A 21,646-nucleotide genomic window follows, 5' to 3' on the forward strand; every position below is an offset into this window, starting at 1 on the left:
GCCCACATGTTCATGTAAAGCAGATCAGAATTCAGCTCCTGCTCTTGCTGTGATGCCCACACAGTGATGTTCTGAAGCACAGGATTGCAAAGAATTTGTCAAGGGACCCCAGCCTTGTTAAAAAGTAGGAATAGAAAAATTTTGATTTTACCTTTCTCTTTCCAGCCCATCACAGCTGTACAAAATTCAGTGTTTCAGTGTTTGTCCAATTTGGACACTTAAGTTTGCCACTTCAGTGGGAGATTAGCTTGTGACATGCTACTAGCTGCTTGAGCTGTTGGTGCCAAATGAGAACAGGGAAATCACAAGTACCAAAAACTAATAAAAAAAAATTAGGTATGTCTTAAAATGTTTGAATTTTTATTATTATTTTTCTGAGTCTTATATTACCTTTTTTCATTTCACCCATTTTACAACTTGAATATTACAACAATGCAACCAGTACAGACATAATATGTTTATCTTATCACCATAAAATCAGAGGCCAGAACAAGCATTACATAAAAGATAGTCATTAACAGATAAGCTCTCTTTAGGTCTGGTTTTTTTCACATATAGAGATATCAAAAATATTAATTGAGACTCCTGTAAATCTTAAGCAGTATTAGCTGCCCAAAAACCAGTTTCATCTAGGTTCCTAAGTCAATGAAGAAAAATAAGACTCTCTAAGTGGGTATTTTTGTTTCTTAAAATCTACATTGTAAAATATTAAAATATTAGAAGACATTACTCTGTGTGCTATGCCACCTATTGGAAAATAAGAAAAAAACAAACAAAAAAAAATTTCTAAATTATTCTATAAATTTATCTGGATTATAAGAAAATGTGTACAGCAAAGCTTCCATTGTGACAGAGTCAGTATTGTCCCTGAAGTAGGAATCAAGAAAACTGTAGGTCCCTTCTATTAAATTCTGATCTAAAATGGTGATTTTTCTGGGCTTTCAAAGGCTTATCTACTGATAGAGCGCCTCAATCTAAGTTAAATCATTTAAAAAGACAAGATAGACATGTAATCTTTTATATGGAGCTTTTTTAAATGCATCTTAAATGAGAACCCTGGATGGTTCACTTTATCTTTAACAAGTTCCTTAAAGCTTTAATGTGCTGAGCTCAGACAAGGTAAACTTGTTTAGAGGGAGATAAGATGTTATTTCCCTAAGAACATTTTCCTTGAAAAAGGCATCTCTGCATGATATTTTTTGAAATATTTTGGGGACAACTTAATGATCTCAGTATGTTCAAAGTAAAGGCTCTTTAAAGTTGAGGATAACTTCTGGTTTTGATATTTGTTTCCTTTGGGGTTTTGTTTTTCCTATAGTGCTGGCAACCTTTCCTTTCTAGGTGGCTATTAGAAGTAAACAAATCTACATTTTCAGGGGGGGTTTTGTGAAATATTTAAGTGTGTGTATGTAAGAAGCTAGGACTTGCAGCTTCTGTTCAGCTTTCATTCACTACATGCTTGCAAAGAGTGTCAGTGAACAAGTTTTTTCTGCTTCTAGAATAAGGACACCTGCAAATGTAAAAAGGTCTTTTAGGGATGAAAAGTTACTAGCTATTTCCTTGTCTTATCAAGGGGTGTTTGTATGATAATTCATATAAAATATTTATTGAACATAGAAGCCAAAAATCTTACACTGAGTGTAAAAATTTTCCCTCACCAAATGGGCCTCTTTTTTTTTGCAGATTTTTCTGTAGTGTTCTGTGTATGTCATTTTTGTGTCTGCACCTAGTTTGTTAATCATACATTATAGTCCTGAAAGTCCATAGTAAATATGATAGATCTCAAAATTCCCATTGTAATGATACTCCTAGTGACTCCCCTCAAAGCCTGTGTATTGTGGCCGAGAGATTACTTTCTCTCTCTCATCTGCATTTCCATTTAGTGTAGATTGTCCAAAATTGCTGGGCTTCTTGATACACTTCCTTATACTGAGGTGTTACTAAACAGCTGAGAAGGAACTGCTCCACTCTTACTGTCTTTTCTCTTCATTTTGGCATTTGCAGGTTATGTCCAGGCTGAACTTTTAGGGTTTAACCACTTATTACGTATGTGATAATAAAATATTTAGAATGCAAGGAAACTCTTTAGAGAAGTATCTGAAAATGAGTAGATGAATACACCCTCATCCTCAAAAGAAATTTAGCACTTTAGAATACTTACATTCTTTTAGGAGTCTTTCTGGAGTTTTTAACTGAAGTTATTGTACTTATGGAGATTACAGGACTGCTCTTGTGGTTCTCTTGTAGTTATCAGCTAGATACTCTCTCTGGTTAGTACATCTAGAGCAGTGTTTCTCAGACTATGTTCCATGAGACATTGATTGCTGATCTTCAAACAAAAAGGAATATTTTTATGTGCACAAGAAAGAAGAAAGCAAATAAGGAGAAAATGAAGAATAGTGATAATTAAAGGAAGCCAAAATCAGCTAGACTGTTCTATTTTAAATGAAAGCCAATGTAGGAACACTGCATAGTTGAAAAAATAAAGTAAATACTTCATTTAAAAAGCTGAGAATCCCTGGAACCATTCATTACAATGTCTCTTCACTCTGATTACTTTTCTAATCAGTATGCATCTCAGATGTAGATTTAGTATTGATCAGATGAAATGGGCAGTATAAGATTTAAAAAACTTAACATTGTAAACCCAAGAACAACATTAAAAAAAGAGAAAAGAAACAACTAGCTCAGAAGCAGCTGCTGCATTCAACCTCAGATCAGTTTCTCAGCTGCTGTACAGAAAATCCAATTCAAAGTTGAGTATGTATTTTGTACCTGATATGTTCAATATGCATGTTTTTCCACTTAGAGAATTTGCACTCTATACATCATATTTAAAAAGGTTTGGATGGGATTCCTTAACACCCCTGTCCTTTGTTCATTCCACTAGAACTGGAAAAAGCAGAAATTCAGCATTTTTGATTTACATATTAGAGCAACATGTGATCTGATATTTTCTGACACACAAGGAACATTGTTATTTTGCGTATTAAATAGCTTTACATAGTAACTGTGTCAGATCAGGAAAGATTTCTGTGAAAATCTGTTTGTAGAACACCTTTAAAGTCATCAGAATAGATCTCTCTTCATTCTGTCTTTCATACCCCCAACCATTAAATAGAGCAGGGACTAAGAAAGGTTTAGAAAGAGTACCTGAACAAAGAATGAGCTGAAATAAAAATGGAATCTAAGCAAAGAGAATCTTTAGAAGAGTAAACTTCTGAATACCTTTCTTGCTCTTCTCTTTCCAACACCATATTCTCAGTCTTTAGAATGCAAGCAGGCCTTAAAAATGTGGAATAAAAACATATCTAAAAATTAGATTGCCACCTAACCATTCCATAATCTGAATTTTCCTTCAGTTGTTCCCTATCCATATTTAAAAATACCTAGGAAATAAGTAATTTTTAAGAAAATAAAGTCACAGGCTGCTCCTCACATAACTTTAAGATCAAAAGAGAAGTACTTCCCAGGTTCTTCTCTGCCGAATCTTTATATCTCCTTCAGTAATACTTGCTTGCTCTGGATTAAATAACAACAAATCATTCTGAAAATTATTTTCATGTCCTGAAAACCCGTTTTCAGTTTGATAGTTCTTATTTTCCATTTGTTGTAAGTATAAATATAACCAAGTAAATATATTATAGAGATTTAACTAAACTGGAAATACGTCAAGTTGTCACTCAACTTATTAATGGATTTCCAAGAGTTTAACTTTTTTTTTTTTTTTTTTGCTATTTCAGATGAAGTTCAGATAGAATGTATGCATAAAAACTTTTCATCCTCAAAGTGACATATGCAGGAGCTATTAAAATAGAATTGTTACATGTCACTAAAAGACACTTTTCAATTTTAGTCAAACATACAAACCATTAGAAATAAGAAATCTCTCTTGAAAATGGCAGGAGGAAATAGATGTTGTAAAATCACTATTTTACTTCTGAGGTAAGCTAAGGACAAGTAGTGCCTCTGTAGATGAAAGAGTCCTTCCTCAGTATATAAATCTCAGGAGGAATAATGGAAAAGAGTCCAAGATAGAAACAATTTTTCCCAAAATATCCTTCAAACATCATTTTATTGCATCAAGTGAGATCCCATAAAGATGTTTTTTAGAAGTCTAGATGTTCTGCAGCAGGTCTGAGAACAATATACAAAAACCCCAAACTTCATCCTTAACAAGGAGCATTGCAGGGGTTTAGGATTTTTGGGTTTTTAACAAAAAGATAGTTTTCTCCAAGGAAGTTGCTGTGCCTCATATTAGTGAGTAGATCAAACTGAAACTCTTTTGGCGTAAAGGAATTTTGTAGAAATTGTTATATGCCACATCAGAAATACATCAGCTTCAACAAAATGTAGAGGATGTTAGGTGTTAAAAGATGGAGGAGAGCACTGTGGGAGGGCTGATAGAGAAGTAGCTTTATTAACACCATAAAGTAACAGAGAACTTTACAATTTCTGTGTGCTTTATTGCAAAGGAATGAAACTGAACCTATCCCAAGCAAACACTAATCCTGGGTTGCTAAAACAGCATGTCACCCACTTCACTCAGCATTGCTGAAGCGGTAGAGCAACCAAAAGGTGCTGTCTTCAGCTGTCAGCACACAGGACAGCACAATCTATCTTAACCCATCTGCCTTCACTGTGACCAGTGTACAGAGTGCATAGCACTGAACACTGCTAGTCCTGTTATTCTTCCCATCACTACATTATATTTGTGAAAAAATATTATATGTGTTACCCAATCCACCTTTCTCTATGCTGGGTACAAAATTTTTATCAGAGTATCCAGGTATCTCTGCTCTTCTTCTTCTTCTATCACATTCTCTTGTTGCAGTGGGGTCTCCTGCAACATGCATTAGACAGCGAGGCCCATGGAAAGTAATAGGGAGCAATTCTTGATAGAAGTTTCAGAGATCTTTATTCTCCAGCTGCAGGGGTCCAGCCCAAGAGCTCTTAATCACAGGACCAGCAGGGTCCTCCCCGGGCAGGGGAACACAAGATAACCAACGGGGAACAGGATTAGGGCACATGTGACCAGGGAGCAGGGAGACCCCGTGCCTCTATCCCAGGGTCCCCTCTCCCAGGACCCCATGGCAGTGGGGAGGAACCCCAACATTCTCTATCATGATCTGCTGGGGTTTTATATTTTTTTAGCATTTTCCCTATATTATTTTTTTGAGGTAACTTTATTCATATATTGAAAGTTCTTGATCATTCATTTTATACCGGTTCAGTATGTTACTCCTGCTAATTACACTATCTCAGAAAATATATTAATCTTTTATATATCTAAAAGCACTCATATAGAATTGATACGAGAAGAGCATATTTTATGTCCTCAAAACCTAGACTCATAGATTAGGTGGGTTTGGAAGATATCTTAAACATTATCTAATTCCAACCTTCCTGCCATGGGGAGGGATGCCACCACTAGACCAGCTTGCTCAAAGTTCAGTACCACAACCTGGCCTTGAGCACTTCCAGGCATGGGACAATGTGTGCCAGTGCCTCACCATCCTCACAGTAAGGAATTTCTTCCTAATACCTGATTAAAACCTGCCCTTTTTCTGTTTAAAGCCATTCCCCCTTTTCCTATCATTACATGCCCCTGTGAAAGGTCCCTCTCCAGCTTTCTTGTAAGCCCTTTCAGGTACTGAAAGACGGCTAAATTCTGCTTTCCTTCACCAAGACATAAGACAAAAATCTTTGCAATAATGCAAGCAGTACAACTGATTACAGTAATATCAATTGCAGCAATATTGAAAGAAACTTCAGGGTTTCAATATTGAATAACATTAGGTAAACAGGTGTCTCTATTCTTTCTCAGTATAACCATAAAATGTTGATTATTAGTGTGTAATCAAACTTACCTGGTAATTTAAAGTGAAAATTTGAGAAGAAAGTAAAACTTTATTAATTTTCATCACTGAAAGTGACAGAAGATATTTTTCACTTCAGACATACATTTCTCCCTGTGTGCTGCCTTCTAACAGCACACCTGCAATGTGCTACATGAATACCAGTGTGCACAAAGGGGCTCACCATAGCTTAAAGGCAGAACTTTCTTACATGTGTATGTATGCATAATTGTATATACAGCTTCCTGTAGCTTACTGAAAGGTTGCCAAACTTGAAAAGAAGAGATTTACACAATCACAACAGAAGCCTTTACTTAATTATTAGGTGTACATGGATAACAATTAGGCTTTGCAGCCTAAGCAGGGAATAAGGGAGTACATTAAAAATGTGCTATTTGTGTGATTTATTTTTAGTCAAACCTGCAGGTTACTGTGATTGATTGTCAATGTTTCCCTGTAGGTAATAAACTGGAAAAGAACTTTCTTGAAATAATCTCTGGGAAAAATATATTGCTTGAATTTAAGAGCTTTCTGGGCACTGTGCATGTTACTATCTTACTTATCAGGCAGTAAAAGCAGTCCTAATATTTCTGTTAGTTGCATTGCAAGATGTTTCAAATCAGTCCCTTTAAACACCTTAAGTAAAAGACTCTTCATTTGGAGAGAAACTCCTGATCAAAAGAGATTACTGTCCATCCTGTAGCATGCTAGCATCTAGGGGAGATTTTCCCATGCAAAAGTTAATTATGAAATCAGGGCTGTGTTCCTATACACCTGATGTTTGTACAAGTATTGATATTTAATAGAAAAAATTAACTCTTCTCTGTTGTATAGTCTTTAACAAATCCCATTTAACAGAATAGAAGTACAGACATGACTCCCTCTTTAGTTCTGGTTCTTTCCTTTGGTCACAATTTTTCAGCCTTGAAGACCAAATAACTATTCAGTAGTTCTACCATCTCCTTGTTTTACTAAAGACTGGGAGAAACTTCTTTGAGGCTGAGGGCTTTGCCTCACCACTGCCACATTAGGAAAATGCACCAGTACCATGAAGACCTGTGCATTCAGTATTAAAGGAAACCAAAAATTAAATGTCAACCCTTCTGTCTTGAAAATAATCCTGCTCCAAATAGGACCATATTAACAGTGGGTTTTAATTTTTAATTCAGATATTGTTGTAAGTAAAATATTTATTTGAAATGTACTGTTCTTTCTCAAGTTTAATGCAGCTCTCACTTTAGTTTGCAAAATATGTTGGAACTCAGAGGAAAAGCAAAATCCAAAGATACTGAAAAATGTATAAGAGACATTCAGGAAACATCAGTAAGAACAAAGTGTATACCCAAAGTCCATTTCATTAGGGATTTTATCCCATGAATTTTGATTCACAAGAGTGATAGAGGCAACAGGTAATCTGTGATTTGAAGGAATACATTCATCAGTGTAAAGCCCTGTCTTCTTTTCTCTAACATGGAAGCCAAGTATGTAACTTGTTGAGTTGGATGCTGTGATGGATGATCTGCTCCTGCACACTTATCTTGTCACCATCTGACCCTAACATTGCCCTTCCTGCAGTGGCAGCATGTCTCATAAAATTCTTACATAACTCCAAAGAGTTTCTCACAGCCATCAAGCCTAGTCATATTTTACTGATTTGTTTAAAGTGATGGCTGAAACTCTGAATTCTCATCTCATAATGGGATTTTAATGCCTAAATATCTGGTTGACCGTAGTCAAAGCACACAAAGGAGAACACAAAGAACATTTTAATGTTTGTATTATTCTATCTCATTCTTATGCATTATGTGATACTAGACCCAGCGTGCACCCTGCCCATGCCTTATTTTATCATATGTAAATGCAGCCCATCTCTTTTCACTATGACTTTGAAAATAGCCTTCTAAAAAGTAACAAGTACACTGAGGGTCATTTTGTAATCAATTTGGTAGATTATGTGATGTTGCTCAGTGTACCCATTAAAAGTGACATTCAAACTAATTATGATGTGGGTAGGCATCTGCTTTTTATGTAACATTTTTGTGCAGCTTATTTGGGTATTTTTTGGTTTGTTTTCTGAATTTTTTTTTTTAAACTAGGCTGAAAATTAAACTAATTATATGCATTGGGATCCTTTTAAAGGGATACCATAGATTCAAGCTATGACAAAATTATTGCACAAAGATTGCATTTATAGTGTTTAAAGTGAACATGTCATATTTGATGAAAGTGCTTTTTATTAGTTTAAAATTCTCCATGAAGTTTTGATGGCATAGGAGTATGCTGTATTTTTGGTTTATCCTATTGAAGAACTTTATACATTCCCATCAGCCCTCACACTTCTTTGACCTTTAACTACTTAATTAACAAGTACTACTACTTGACTACTATTTAGCTACTTATGTTCTGAGTAATTCCACTGTTCCTTTTATCAAAGCCCAAATCCAGTAGGTAACAGCAAATACTTTTAATCTGTAATTTTTGTGATCCTATAAAATTATGGGACACAAAAATGACCAGGGGGATGTAGTATTTTTTCCTATGAAGACAGGCCAAGGGAGATGGAGTTACTCTGCATGTATAAGAGAAGACAGGGGAATCTCACTGCAGCATTCCAGTCCTTAAAGGGCACTTATGAAAAAGAGAAGAGTGACCTGTAACACGGATGGATAGTGATAGGACAAGGGGAAGGGTTTCAAACTAAAAGAGGAGAGACTTTGATTAGATATTAGGAAGAAATTCTTTACTCAGGAGGTGATGAGGCACTGGAGCAGTTGCCCAGAGAAGTGGTGAATGTCCCATCCCTGGTAGTGTTCAAAGCCAGGTTGGATGGGGCCCTGGGACCTGATCTAGTGAGTGACATCCCTGCCTGTGGGGGGATGTTCCCTGTGGAACTAACAGGCCTTTGAGGTCGACCTACACTATTCTATGATTCTGCATATATATATAACAGATAGTACCCAGTTTGCAAGAAGCTTCAAGGAGCTCAGTGATAAAAAGCAATGGGTAAAATTCTTTACTTCTTTGAAATGTAGATTTTTGGCAGTTCCTTTTAGATTAATATTTTCTTCTTTACATCTGTTTTAACCACTACCAACAACCCATGGTAAAGTTTGACAGAATAGATATCCAGAGCATATTTTTCTCTATTTTAATATCCTCTACTATTTCAAAAGTATTACTGACAAGTGCTGGTTTCTTATATTAAAAGAACAAAGATAAGCATCTGGTTTTATTCCTTACATGTAAATACTGCTATATTACCAGGCTCAACAGTTTTATTTTTCAAGGTATCTGGTAAATTCTGCAGCATCTATTTTTGTAGATAGTATGACCATATTTGAATATAATAGTTAGTTTTGATCTTTGTTTCTGAGGAAGACATGCTTAGCTCATAACTTTTCAGTGTTCAAACAAAATTTGAGACCCTTTATCAAAATTCTGTTTAAAATTAACATTTTCCTCTTGATTAAATACTTCATTTGCTGAAAGTAAGGATTTTATTATCAATAGTTTTGACTCTAAGATCTTCTGCTTGCTTCATATTCTTTTTAAAGACCATTTCCCAAGTTCTTTTCTACAGTTTTTGGGTATGGACTAATAAACGAACAAGCCTTTCCCATTTTTAGTTTCTTGATGGTCTGATCATTATTCAGATTCTGTTTAAGCCGAATTGAAATCTTATTTTTAACAGTTATTGAAGCTGAAGTACATGGCTGAAATGATCATGATTTACTTGGAGTCATGCTTCACAGCAGAGTTGGGAGTAGTACAGAGGCTTTCTCATTTCTAGGTTTTAGCTTGAGCCATCACTGGACGACTGCAACAGAGGGTAGAAAATATAACCTATTACTGCCTTAGTGCACTTTTCTGAGAATTTCATTTAAACAGCAGTAATGTCAAGCACAATGACCTATTCCATTTCTTTAAACGTTTGTTATTCCCACCTACTTGCTGGCTAAGTCTGGTGATGAGAAATTGCTACAAGTACAGAAAATAGCAACATGTGAATCTATTTTTGAAATGCAACTGTAACAAGACTGGCAAGTAGAATAAACCAAAACCTCTGTATCATGTAATCTCTCAACTAGTAATTTTGTGGTCCATTCTCTGATGACCCTATCACCCTGCTATTTTACCTCTGCCTTGGAACTGGCAAATAGATGACATCTCATTTCCCATCAAACACCCAAATGTCCTAAAGGAAAATTTTCGATCAGCATACCATTTCTGTTGTGATTTTGTAAACTGTGGTAAGAATAAATGTTTTAGGGGGATTTAGTTCTTTCTAGGAAGCATTCCTTAAGGGCTCCAACCTTCAATTTTAACTCTGGCTCAAAACATGCTCACATAGTATATATGGCATTGTCTCAGCATTTCACCAAATTGAGGAGTATCAGGAATATCTGTTTAACAGATTTTGGCACTCATGTTATTTCCTAAAGTTTTATCATTTAAAAATTGAAACTGTTCATAGTTAAGACTATTTTAAAACAAAAAGTAAAAAAGACATTAACTTCCTGTGAACCAATGGCATTAATTTCTCGAAAGATGCTGTTCAGCATAACATAAATTAACAGTGCTTTGTGTTACTTGCAGTAAAGCACACATTCACAAAAAAAGTGGGCTTGAAGCTACATTTTCTGTCTATTATATGACACATATGATCATAGAACAGCTACATGAAACTATGCACAAGTAATCATTGACCTTTAAAACCAGATGAATGTGTGTTAAAATTCAGTTTCTGGTCTTGTGTATCACTCCACTAGAGCCATGCAAGGATGTGATTAAAACAGAAGGGCAGACAGTACTCTCACCACATTGTTAGCTCCAGGGTGGTGGTTAGGACATCTGAAGTGCTGAAGTTATGGAGTGTGTTTCATCAGGCTGAAAAGACACTCAATCCAAAGGTTTCCCATTTCCTGAGCATCTTGTATAGTTGGTTAAGGAGGTACTACTGTGACCTCCATGTAAAGCTGGAATGCTTCCTGCTGATCAGTTCTGGCAACATGTATTGGCTATGTTCAAACCATACGTCTTTCACACAGGTCCTTCAGGCTTAGGCATTGGGCAGGTCCTGGTTTGTTAAGTGGGATTCAAATTCAGCTGGATTTAGGCTGAATTAGGTGCAAAGTCCTCCAGTTCTATTAACTGAAAGCACTTCTGGAAATGCAGAGAAGTCTATATTTCACTGCACATTGCTGCAAAAAAATTGGAAATTACCATAATCTCTCCAAACAATAAAAAGACAGAAGTGTAATTTACTCAAATCTAATATTTAAGCTTATCAATTTCACAGAAGGTGTTCTTAAACTGGTAACTTAATTCAAATTCTTTTCTATTTTACCCTTTCTCTCTATCACAATGAACACTAAGTATCACAAATTGATAATGGCTTTTTAAGTCTGCAAAACCCTTGTAGAAATAAAGCCAATGTCAGAGCACTTTCTAGTAGACAGAGACGTACATCATGATTCTAACTGAGATTTTGGTAGAAGTCTCTGTAGAAAACCAAACAAGTTTCCACAAAGAACAATTTTGCCTACTTAGCTTTATAGTGGCAGATTGACACACAAGAAATCTTTCTAGATATCTTTGATATGAAACATAAGAAAAACATTTAGTTCTTTACCTATTTGTATTTGGTCTGTAAAAATTCTCAGCCCAAATGATGCCACATTCCCAATTTCAGTCACCATTCCTATATATTAAAAAATAAACTCTTAAAAAGGGAAAGAATGTAACTTAGTAGCTACACACGGAAAAGACAAGATTTCACATATGAATTCTTTATAGCCCCAAGGGGTATGAGCAGCTGGTACTTTCTGAGCACCTGAGATTAAAATATTAATGTATATTTAAATAATATATTATAAATAAAGAATTTTTCACACACACATATATATACACAATATATGAAAAGTGGAATGCAGAAATACATTTATACATATATATTTAAAGTGCAAAGACTGAAGAAAAGTTGATAAAGTATGTATTAAGCCTTACTTGTTTAAAATCATTCACTTTTCAGCCTTTCAGTAGCTGCACTCCTGCCTCATTATTGCTAACACAAAAGAGAGAAAGAACTAATATGCATTTAAACAGTTACTAGGGGGAAAATATGACCTCTGTATGTAATCTTTAACAGTCACGGCAACAAAATGTTGATGTAATTTATAGCAGCCCAGCATGTTTCTTCAGATGAGTTGCATGTTCATAAATTAAATTAATTTACCAGAGTAAATAACATATGAACAATTCTTTCTGTGTGTGTGCTAAGCTGCTTTTAATTTTTCACAGAAAGACTAACACCCATTAGTTACTCTGCCTTTTTGAAGCCATAAATTATTTATAAGTGATCCCCAAATAGCATGTCTTCTCAGTAAAACATAATAGCCTGGAAAGATACAAAAAAGGTGGAGACTCAACTATTTCTTGCTTCCATTTAGAGTTGGAATGTCTGAGAGCTGCTTTTTGCAAGTGTTTTGAACCAGTAGCAGAAGAATTTCAAATCTTGTACCCCTTCTCTCTACTTTTCTGGAATATTTGGGCAACTCAATTAAATGTGGTCTTCATAACTCTCCAGTAGCCTTGCAGACAGGGGCTGTAGATCCAGAGTATTTCATGATTTCATGTATCACTGCTAGTGATGATCTTTCTGGAGAAAAAGAGCTACCAAAGATAAAAAACTCAAAATGCTTATGCAAAAAAATACACTGATTCTGAGTCATTCTTAACATTTTCAAGCTTTTTTTGCCACTATTTCTACCTAATAGGTTTTTTGAGATTTTCATTAAAATCTCAGTTTCTGGCCAAAAATATTACTTAGTTCTGACTGGCTGTACAGTTTCATTTTTAGGAATCTCTTTCTGCTGCAAGACGGCCTGTCTACATGAGCAATAGAAAGGATCTATCTTCAGTGGCTACTGCCAGAACATCTTCATTTATGTGAAAACTTAGGCAAATGAAGTAACTGTCTTCAGACAGAAGTCAAATAATAATGATTCAGTGCTGGTAAGAATTCAAGTAGAGTTACTATCATGCTTGCATCTGTGATAACAGTTTCAAAAAAAAAAAGTTAAAAGCAGTAATACCCTAATGTGATAAAAGCAGGCAAGTCTGATTTTATTGTTTACTATACTCTGTGGCTACTTTCCAAGCATAGCACATTCTGCGACTCTTTCACGCACACTAAAATGAACTTTATTTCTTCTAGGTGGTGTAGCATGAAAACTATGCATTAAAAACAACAACAACAACAACAACAAAATGATAACTTAAAACTCTGAGTTATTTATAATTTTCTCATCCAGAAGTACTCTTTGTGGTCCATCAAGATTATGCCAGGGATGAATATATTGTATGACATTGTGTCAACACTACAGTAAGTTAACTATGCAGCCAGGTACCAGCATGATTATGCAAATAGAGGCACTATTGCCTTATCAGTCAAAACCACTGGCAGAATGCCTGGCAGACAGATTTCAATAAAGGAGATACATTCTATCTCAGCGAGGATGACATTAATAATTTATGATTAATCAGTTTATGGAAACATATTAACAGCAGAAGGCTGTGGAGAGCAAGATGGATTTCTTGCCTCTACTTTCCCCATTTTTTCCCCCTCCTACCTGACTTAAATTTTTTTATGATTAAAAGCCATGTAGAGGACTCAGTTCCTCACAAGAAAATGGATTAGCTTGTAAAAGAACCATACGGAAGTGCCGAGCTGTGAATGAAGTGATGACAAATCATCTGACTTCCTGTAAGATCAGAGCTGAGTTGGTATCAAATTTGCCTCATATGTCCCAACAACCAGCCCTATGTCAGGACACCTTAATAATAAGAGATGAATTAGTATCACGTCTGTGCTTTAGCTGTGAAGTGTAAAACACCAGAAGTCTAAATAGCGTATTTCAGCATAAACATCATCCATCCCAACAAAAAGAAATTAATGCAATATTCTCTCATGAAGAATTGCTACAAATGTGACTTTTTCTTGGAGCCTATGCATAAAATATTTAAGGAAACATTAATTTAAAACCTGTGAATGTAATTTGTAATTCAGACAAGGGAAGATCACCGCTTGAGAAAGTTTTAAACATCCACTGCTGAGATGAGCCTCTGAAATGCTTCTGCAGCTTCTTAAAGTCCAGGTGTAAAACCACTCTCAGGCTCACCAGGAGCTTGATAGCAGTAATCTCTAAGGCTAGAACAACACATGCAGACATTGGCTCAAAAGGGTTGGCCTTCCACCACAGCTTGCTTTGAGAAATCTAATAGAGTGATCATAGAACAATGCCAGGTCTGAGAATCTAATGGGACCTCACTGGGTTCCTCTGAAATTAACTGTGGACTAATTCAGTTTTGCACATTGCAGAGCTCACGTTTCAGAGAAGGAAAAAAAAAATAGGAAAAACAGAACCAAAACCAAACCAAAAGACTAAAAAACCCTCCAAAAAATTGAAGTAAAAAGTAATGTTCTCATAAATAATGAGGCTTCCTGAAATTTAACTAAGCACAATTTTTCTTTACTCAAAGGGATGTATAATGTCAATAAAAGTTATGTGCGACAAAAGGATTTTCCTTTCAGTGTTTACTATAATTTAGCATTATGATACTGCAATTTTTCTTTTTTTTTTTCAAAAATTTGGTTTTCTAGTTATGCATATTCCTTAGATGTTTTGTACCCAGCAATACACACCACTACTGAGTATCAGAAGAGTGAAAGACATCAAAGTGCAAAGTGAGTGTTGAAACACAACTATAGTAGTATCAAAACATGTACTTCATTATACTCCTCTGCTTTGCCATTATAAGGTTTGAAAGCATTAATTTATATTTCACAATTTTAACCTGCATATACATTTATTGCTATTAACCACCAGAGACACTGAGTGCCTTAAAACAAGTAGTAGCAGAATCTGATGTAATTAAATTGAGCCACATTGCATTGCAGAATGTTTCTGGAACCATCAGTGACAAAAGTAATTGATAAATCAACCACTAATTGACTTGAGATAATGAAGGTACTTTTAAGGTGCAGTGAGATTGTGTCCTAATTAGCTTTGTAGAGATAAAAGAAAGATTATCTTTGCTGCAAGATTTCTGGGTGAGTCATGGGTTTAAACAAATCAGATAAAGATGCAATTAAAACAATTGGTAAATGATACAGATTGTGATTCTGTCTTTGTATAGAGGCAGCTTTAGCCCAACATTCAAACACCCAGGATTTTATTTTCTGATTCAGGCATGTATATCAACAGGTGTGATTATATTCGATGCTGAAGAAGAGCTTACATATCCATCTCTAGAGCAAATTTACAAAATGTGGCCATTTCAGAATTTCCTAAGCAGCTATTTATCTTTTCAATTCTAATATAATATTTTCCTGCAACCCTTTCTACAGATAACACATTCCACGCATTTCAAGGTGATTTAATTTGTACCTGATTGTCGAATCATTGTGGACAGATCTTGTTTATTGCTAATTCTAGAAGTGTTAAAACTAATTACAACACAAGTTTTTTATATATTTTAGAATAAGGTTTCACCTGATCCTTTGGAGACTGTTTGGAACCGAAGGAATATGTGCAGATACAACTTCTATGTGATTTCCACTTTGCTGACTGAAAATGTCAAATATCCTTGCTATTATTTTTCAGTATAAGTCATTTAGTTTTCTTGAAGGATCAGCTGAAAATATCTCAACTATAAATTAAAACAGACTATTACTGACAATAAATTAAGATATTTATTCTTGGTTAGTCCACAAAATGGATTTGTTTTAGAGCAGGCTTGACTTTCAGAGAGCAGCTGCCTCCAGCCCATGAGAATATGAAAGACATCAGGCTGTGCTGCTCTGAAGGGGACCAAGCCTTCCTCTGATCTCCAGAAAGACCATTTCCCAGTGTGAGAATACCTGCTCCAAATCATTCACAACTCCGAGGGCTTTTTTCTCTTCCTGATTATTCACTTCCAAGTAACTCACTTTATCCTTCAATGGGAGCTGGTCTATGCTTCACATTCTTCTAAAATGCATTCTCCAATGCATGTTGAAAGCTTTGTAACAAAGAGAACAGAAATCAATTGTTTTCAAACTGGGATTTAACAAGTGAAAGTGGATTTAATTTATAAAAAGTGCAATTTAGATGAGAATTGAGAGAAAGCATTTCTGACACATGCTGTTATGCTAATGTTGTAACATATCAAAACACTGCAACCCACACCTTGCAGAGATTTTAAAAGACAGGTTTGACAAATGTCTTTCAGACATGGTTTTAGTTACATTAAGCCTATTTCAAAGCCTGTAAAAGTAATAAGATGACCTAGAAATTTATTCAGGAGATCCTGTTGGTCCTGTAGCAATGAATACATATATGAAGCATTATGTGTCATATCCCAGCAGAAATTACTTTCTCACCAGTCTAAATCTCTCTGCACAGTCCATAAAATAAGTCCACACAAGTGAAAGTTTCCTTTACATAAGTGCCAAAATCCTTGGATAAATATTGAACCTGTATGATAAGCTCAGCTAAGGATTACTTCTAGAGCACAGAAATCAAATCGAGTAAAATTTAAATGCAAAAAGCCATTACTCTTTCCATAGCTATGTAACCCATAGTCTCAGATGACTTCACTACCTTCTATTAATTCCATTATGAAGCTACAAATTTTTAAAATTTATTTTATGCTTTTTTCCTCTCTAATAATGCTTTTGTCATAAGCTAACTGAGGGTGGTAGGCTCATACTGGTTTATTCCATACAGATTGCAGTTTAATGCATGTCATAATAAACTTCCAAAAACATTGAATTAATTAATTTAATAAGCTCCTGACTACAAATTATTGATCCAGTTTTCAACTGAAAGTCCAAGAATTATGTATTTCATCTTTAAAATCAGAATTTCACCCAGACTATCTTTATCTTACTTTAAGTGTTCACTGCTTCTGGTTCATCTATTTCTATATGAAATGTGAGGTCCTTGCCTTTCTTCTCTCTCCTATTTTCTTCTGTTTTAGCACCTTCCCACTACTTTCTGTCTCAGGTTGCCATCCCACCTCTTCCTTATCTTTACATTGAAAAGGAAGAGAGCATTAATTGCACAAAATTCAGTTTCATTGGGTTATATGTGGAACATAGGAAAGGCATGTCAGTGGACTTTTTCTGTTCCTTTTTCAAGTATGACACAGCTTCTGAAGACTTTTATTGTTTTTATATTTCCCAGCACTGAGAAGATAAAAATAATCCTGATGTTTTGTGGTTTTTTCTTTAGAAATTCTTGTTTTCTGTGTTTAGGAGATGATATGGTGGAACAGCATGAGTCATACACCATTTTATTTCTCCTTACAAAAATTATTGTAAATTTTCCATTTCTGTATAGTAATCTTATTATTTCATATCTGTTGCACTGTATTGTAAGAATGCCTTGTTTAACTGAGACCTGCATTCTGATTACTACTTTCCTAAAACTCTTTAAATCAATGTAAGAATTTGTACTGATTTCACAAATTTGAGTTAGACCTTAAAAAAACTGCTAAAATAGTTTTATATTACTGGGATTATGTGACTTGTTCTGTCTCTGGAACTGTTCCTTAGTGCCTCTAATTTTATAAGGCTGCCATGTCAGAGCTGAAATTGAAGTAAAAGGCAGCTGTCGTAGATGGATTGAGCAATATTCTCAGTTTATCTGAGAATTGATATAATTACACTAATTTCTCAAAGGAATGTCGACTTGCCCTTGAAAGGATAAAAATTCTACTTAGAGGACAGCATTTAAATATGCCAATCAGTTCTGCATTTTAATCACTTAATTTTTCATCAGTAGTTTTTTTCACTATCTGCATCATCAGAATAATCCAGTTCTTCATTTCCTGAACCAGTGATTGGATTAAGAGTAATATCTGAAATCCAAAGAAAGAAAGACCTAGACAAATAGATTATGTCAGTAGATTAGGAGCAGTACTTTAACGAACCAATTTTGATATAATTTCCTTTTGCCAGAAAAACACACCAACTTCTGCTCATACCATACTCATGCTTGGGAACATTACTGGCTTCCACACTGCTGTGAAGGCTTGGACATAATGTCAGCTGTGAGTAGTCATTATTATTTGTCATTGTTCTTTCTGAATATGGCATTAGCCATATATGCACTTGTCACTTCTTTTCCTGAGTGGGGGAAAACCTGACTGCAAAAGGTTCAGCCTTTCACAAGGTCTTCTGCAACTACAGAGCGTTGAGAGGCACTTCCCTGCAAGCAGGAGTGCTGTGGGCAGACATGTAAGTTAATTGTTCTCATTTGTGTGCACACAGACCTGTTACATCCTTACCCTGCAAGTGGCCAGCTCATGGGAGCATTGGTGAAAATCTATGCCTGTTTGTGTCTCCTGTAGATAACAGCATCAGAATAATCCATTCTATATCCAAATGAGAAGGAACATGGAAACTTCTACCGCAGGTTCAAACACAAAAGCCATTGAATATGTGATATCAGGCCTTAAGGCCTTTAACTGAACTTACTGCACACAAGTTTACTTTTTTATGGCTGCTTCCATCACTTAAATGAAGCCCGTCATTGGTTCAGAGTGATGCTGGCCTCAGGTGGTGGTCTTTTCACTTTTAATCTATGCAACAATACACTTAATCTTAGGGACAATTAATTAGCATTGTTAGTGGTCTCTTGTCACATTACTTCTACTAATATAATTTTAAGTAGCCAATTGAGCTATTCATCATAATTTACTAAAGACATGCTGAAAAATACAGATTATCAATGCCAGTTACAAATTGCCTTTCACCTCACTCATCTAGGATAGATTCTGTAGATGGGTTAAAATCTTGTGAAACACTTTATCCATTGCAGGTACCCTATAACACTCATTTCTGTAGTATCTCAGCACACACACAGTGATGCTGATTTTTAAAGAACCTGTATTTGAACTTTGTATTTCATGTCTGTATGGAGCCTACAGATAAACAAGAATACAGAATGTGCAGGTGTAAATATCTTTTGTAAGCACAAATGTGAGCTAGTACTAAAAAAGTCCTTCTCTGACAGTTAGAAATAATCAAGTAGTTTCAAATCTGACACAGCAAAAGGAAGGGGTGCCCTCCAGAGGGACCTGGACAAACTTGAGGAGTCGACCCACAAGAAGCTCATGAAGTTCAGCATGAAGGGAGTTTATTAAAAAGAGGGAGAGCAACTTTTTATATGGCCAGATACTGATAGGACAAGAGAGAACAGTTTTAAAAAGAGGTTTAGATCAGATGTTAGGAAGAAGTTCTTTGCTTCAGAGAGTGCTGAAACACTGACACAGCTTGCTCAGAAAAGTTGGATGGGGCCCTGAGCAAACTGGTACAGCAAGTGGCATCTCTGCCGTGGAACGTGATAACCTTAAGGTTCCTTGCAACCCAAGCCTTTCTGTATTTCTATGACAAATCAGAATTTTAGTCTGTGCATGAAGACTGCACGTAGAAAATCTCAGTTCTATCAATACAACAAAGTTCATATTAGGGAGGCACTTCCCTGCAAAACGGCATTCTGGAATGCAGCTGGTTGAAACCTGATTCTTCTCACACATATATTTTCTCCACTATAATTTGAGCATTTCCGGTAAGAGAATACTAGCAGAGGGAAATGTCTGTTACATACACTAAATGTTAACAAGTTCTTGTTACATTTGTATTCAAAGTGTTCAGTACTACAATAATACAATGTTCTTCATCCTTTTCCATGTAATGTAGTACTCACTTTATCCCTTGTTCATGCCATACTTTCCAGCTGACTGATTTGTCTAGTGAGTATAAGGGATGATTGTCAGATTGAAGCAGCATTTATTTCCTGGTGGATGTGGTGAATTGTGTACAACAAATCTTTTGCTTGATTGGTGTTGACTTTCAGAGATCTGTGCGGTGAACTGCTCTATCAGTACTCTAAATTGCTCTTTTATCGTCATCTCTTCCTCTCTGGAATCCTGATAACCAAAGACCTGTGTCCATAAGAGGTTATGTTTACCATGCACATCCACATCATTGTTAAAAGCTGTAATTCATCTACTCAAAATGTAAAATTCACACAAGGTATTCAGATTCTTCTCTGAATCTGGAAACTGTGACAAGAACTCACGGCTAGCATTTTGGGGCACACAGGTTTGTTTCTGATTTTAAGTTTGAAAGGGGACTCTCTGACCATTTAAAAATGGATCTTGTCCAAAACCAGAGGAGAATAATCTCCATTGTGAATCACTCTCCTTGTAAGACTAATTACAGGTAAGACTTGGTTCGAACTGTACAATGCAAGCATTCTTTATGAAGCATTGGTCTTTAAAGGTGGTTGTCACCCATTTGGGGCAGGGATTATTTTTCTTGTTTTTCTAATGGAAAGTCAATACTAGATTGATGATTAAATACAAACAAAACACCTAAGGTTGTCGCCTCTTCCCCAACACCTCTATGATGTCTTCTCAGCACCAGGTGATCAAATTTCCCTGTTGCCTTACATTTGTAACTGTAAATTACAGTTTACAGTTTAAGAAAAGAGCTTTAAATGATGCAGTAAAAGTCTGTATTTATGCCACTTTTAAGCATATTTTTCAAAAGCTATTGAGGAAAGAAAATTACCCTCAGTGAAATTCTGAATCTGAACTTTGAATTTTCTGGGGTTCTTTTTCTGTTCTGTAGGTTTAGTTGCCTCTGACAGATAGAGACAGGGAAAAAAAATCAAAATCACGGACAAATTCAAAGTCAGTTATAATTGCCTATTTACTATAAGATACTGACAAGGTGATGACTGAGGTTTTTTCTTAACTGCTAAAAAATCTGAGTGAAAGACATTCTGTAAAGGTTTATTAAATTCAGACTTCAAATCAACTGCTAAAAATTAACCACTGAAAGAGCAGGTAGATATGAATGAATGCTAAAATGCTCTTTACCCAGAAGAATGATTCCTTTATCTATAATGTCAATTAGTTATTGTAGACTCTTTTGTCTGAGGAGATCTTCTCACATTTATTCACTAATCTTTATCTGTTAATTACCTGAATGGCAGCAAAATTAGTTTGCACATGTGAATTTTACTCTCAAAAAAATCAACTAGAGCAGTAGCTGTTACAGGATATTTGTGAACTCATTATTGCAATTAGCTTCCTGAAATATGCCCCTTATCAAAATAGATAAAGTTTTTCAGCATCAGAAATAAAAATTAAAGTTGTGAGCCTCTAAGATGTCCATAGATATCACAGTTCCACAGAGGGCAAATAGAAGGGAATGCATCATCTGAAGGGTTCTGACCCTTTTATTGATAAAATTGATCTTTTGTGTGTCTCCCTAACAGTCATGCCAATGTATATTTTATGCTAACCAGACCACTAATCCTTTAGGATGAAAAAAAATACAATTTTTAACATACCACAGTAGCCCCCTGAGGGAATAATCTGAACTGTTCAATACTGTGAAGTGGTGCACTAGAAGATTTTCCTCAACTGTGGGCCAGAAGCAATTTCATTTATCAATACCAGCTCTGTATGTAGGAAAGGGCACTTCAGATCTTCTGTGAGGAAAACCTAAACCTAAATCTGAAGAAGAAAACAGCATTCTGAATTCATGCAGCTTCTTTGTTTGTTGATGTATAATATACCCCAACATGGAAAGGAAGGAAGGGAGCCATTCTTCTGGTCACAACAGAAGGTTCCATGTTTTGGGTTTTCCATATGAGCTGGCACATGATGGTGGCAAAATAGACAAATATTTTAAGAGTTACAGTCAAGAAAAATGGTATTTTTCAGTT

Source organism: Corvus cornix, chromosome 5 (genome assembly GCF_000738735.6).
Source record: "Corvus cornix cornix isolate S_Up_H32 chromosome 5, ASM73873v5, whole genome shotgun sequence".
NCBI classification, from domain to species: Eukaryota; Metazoa; Chordata; class Aves; order Passeriformes; family Corvidae; genus Corvus; species Corvus cornix.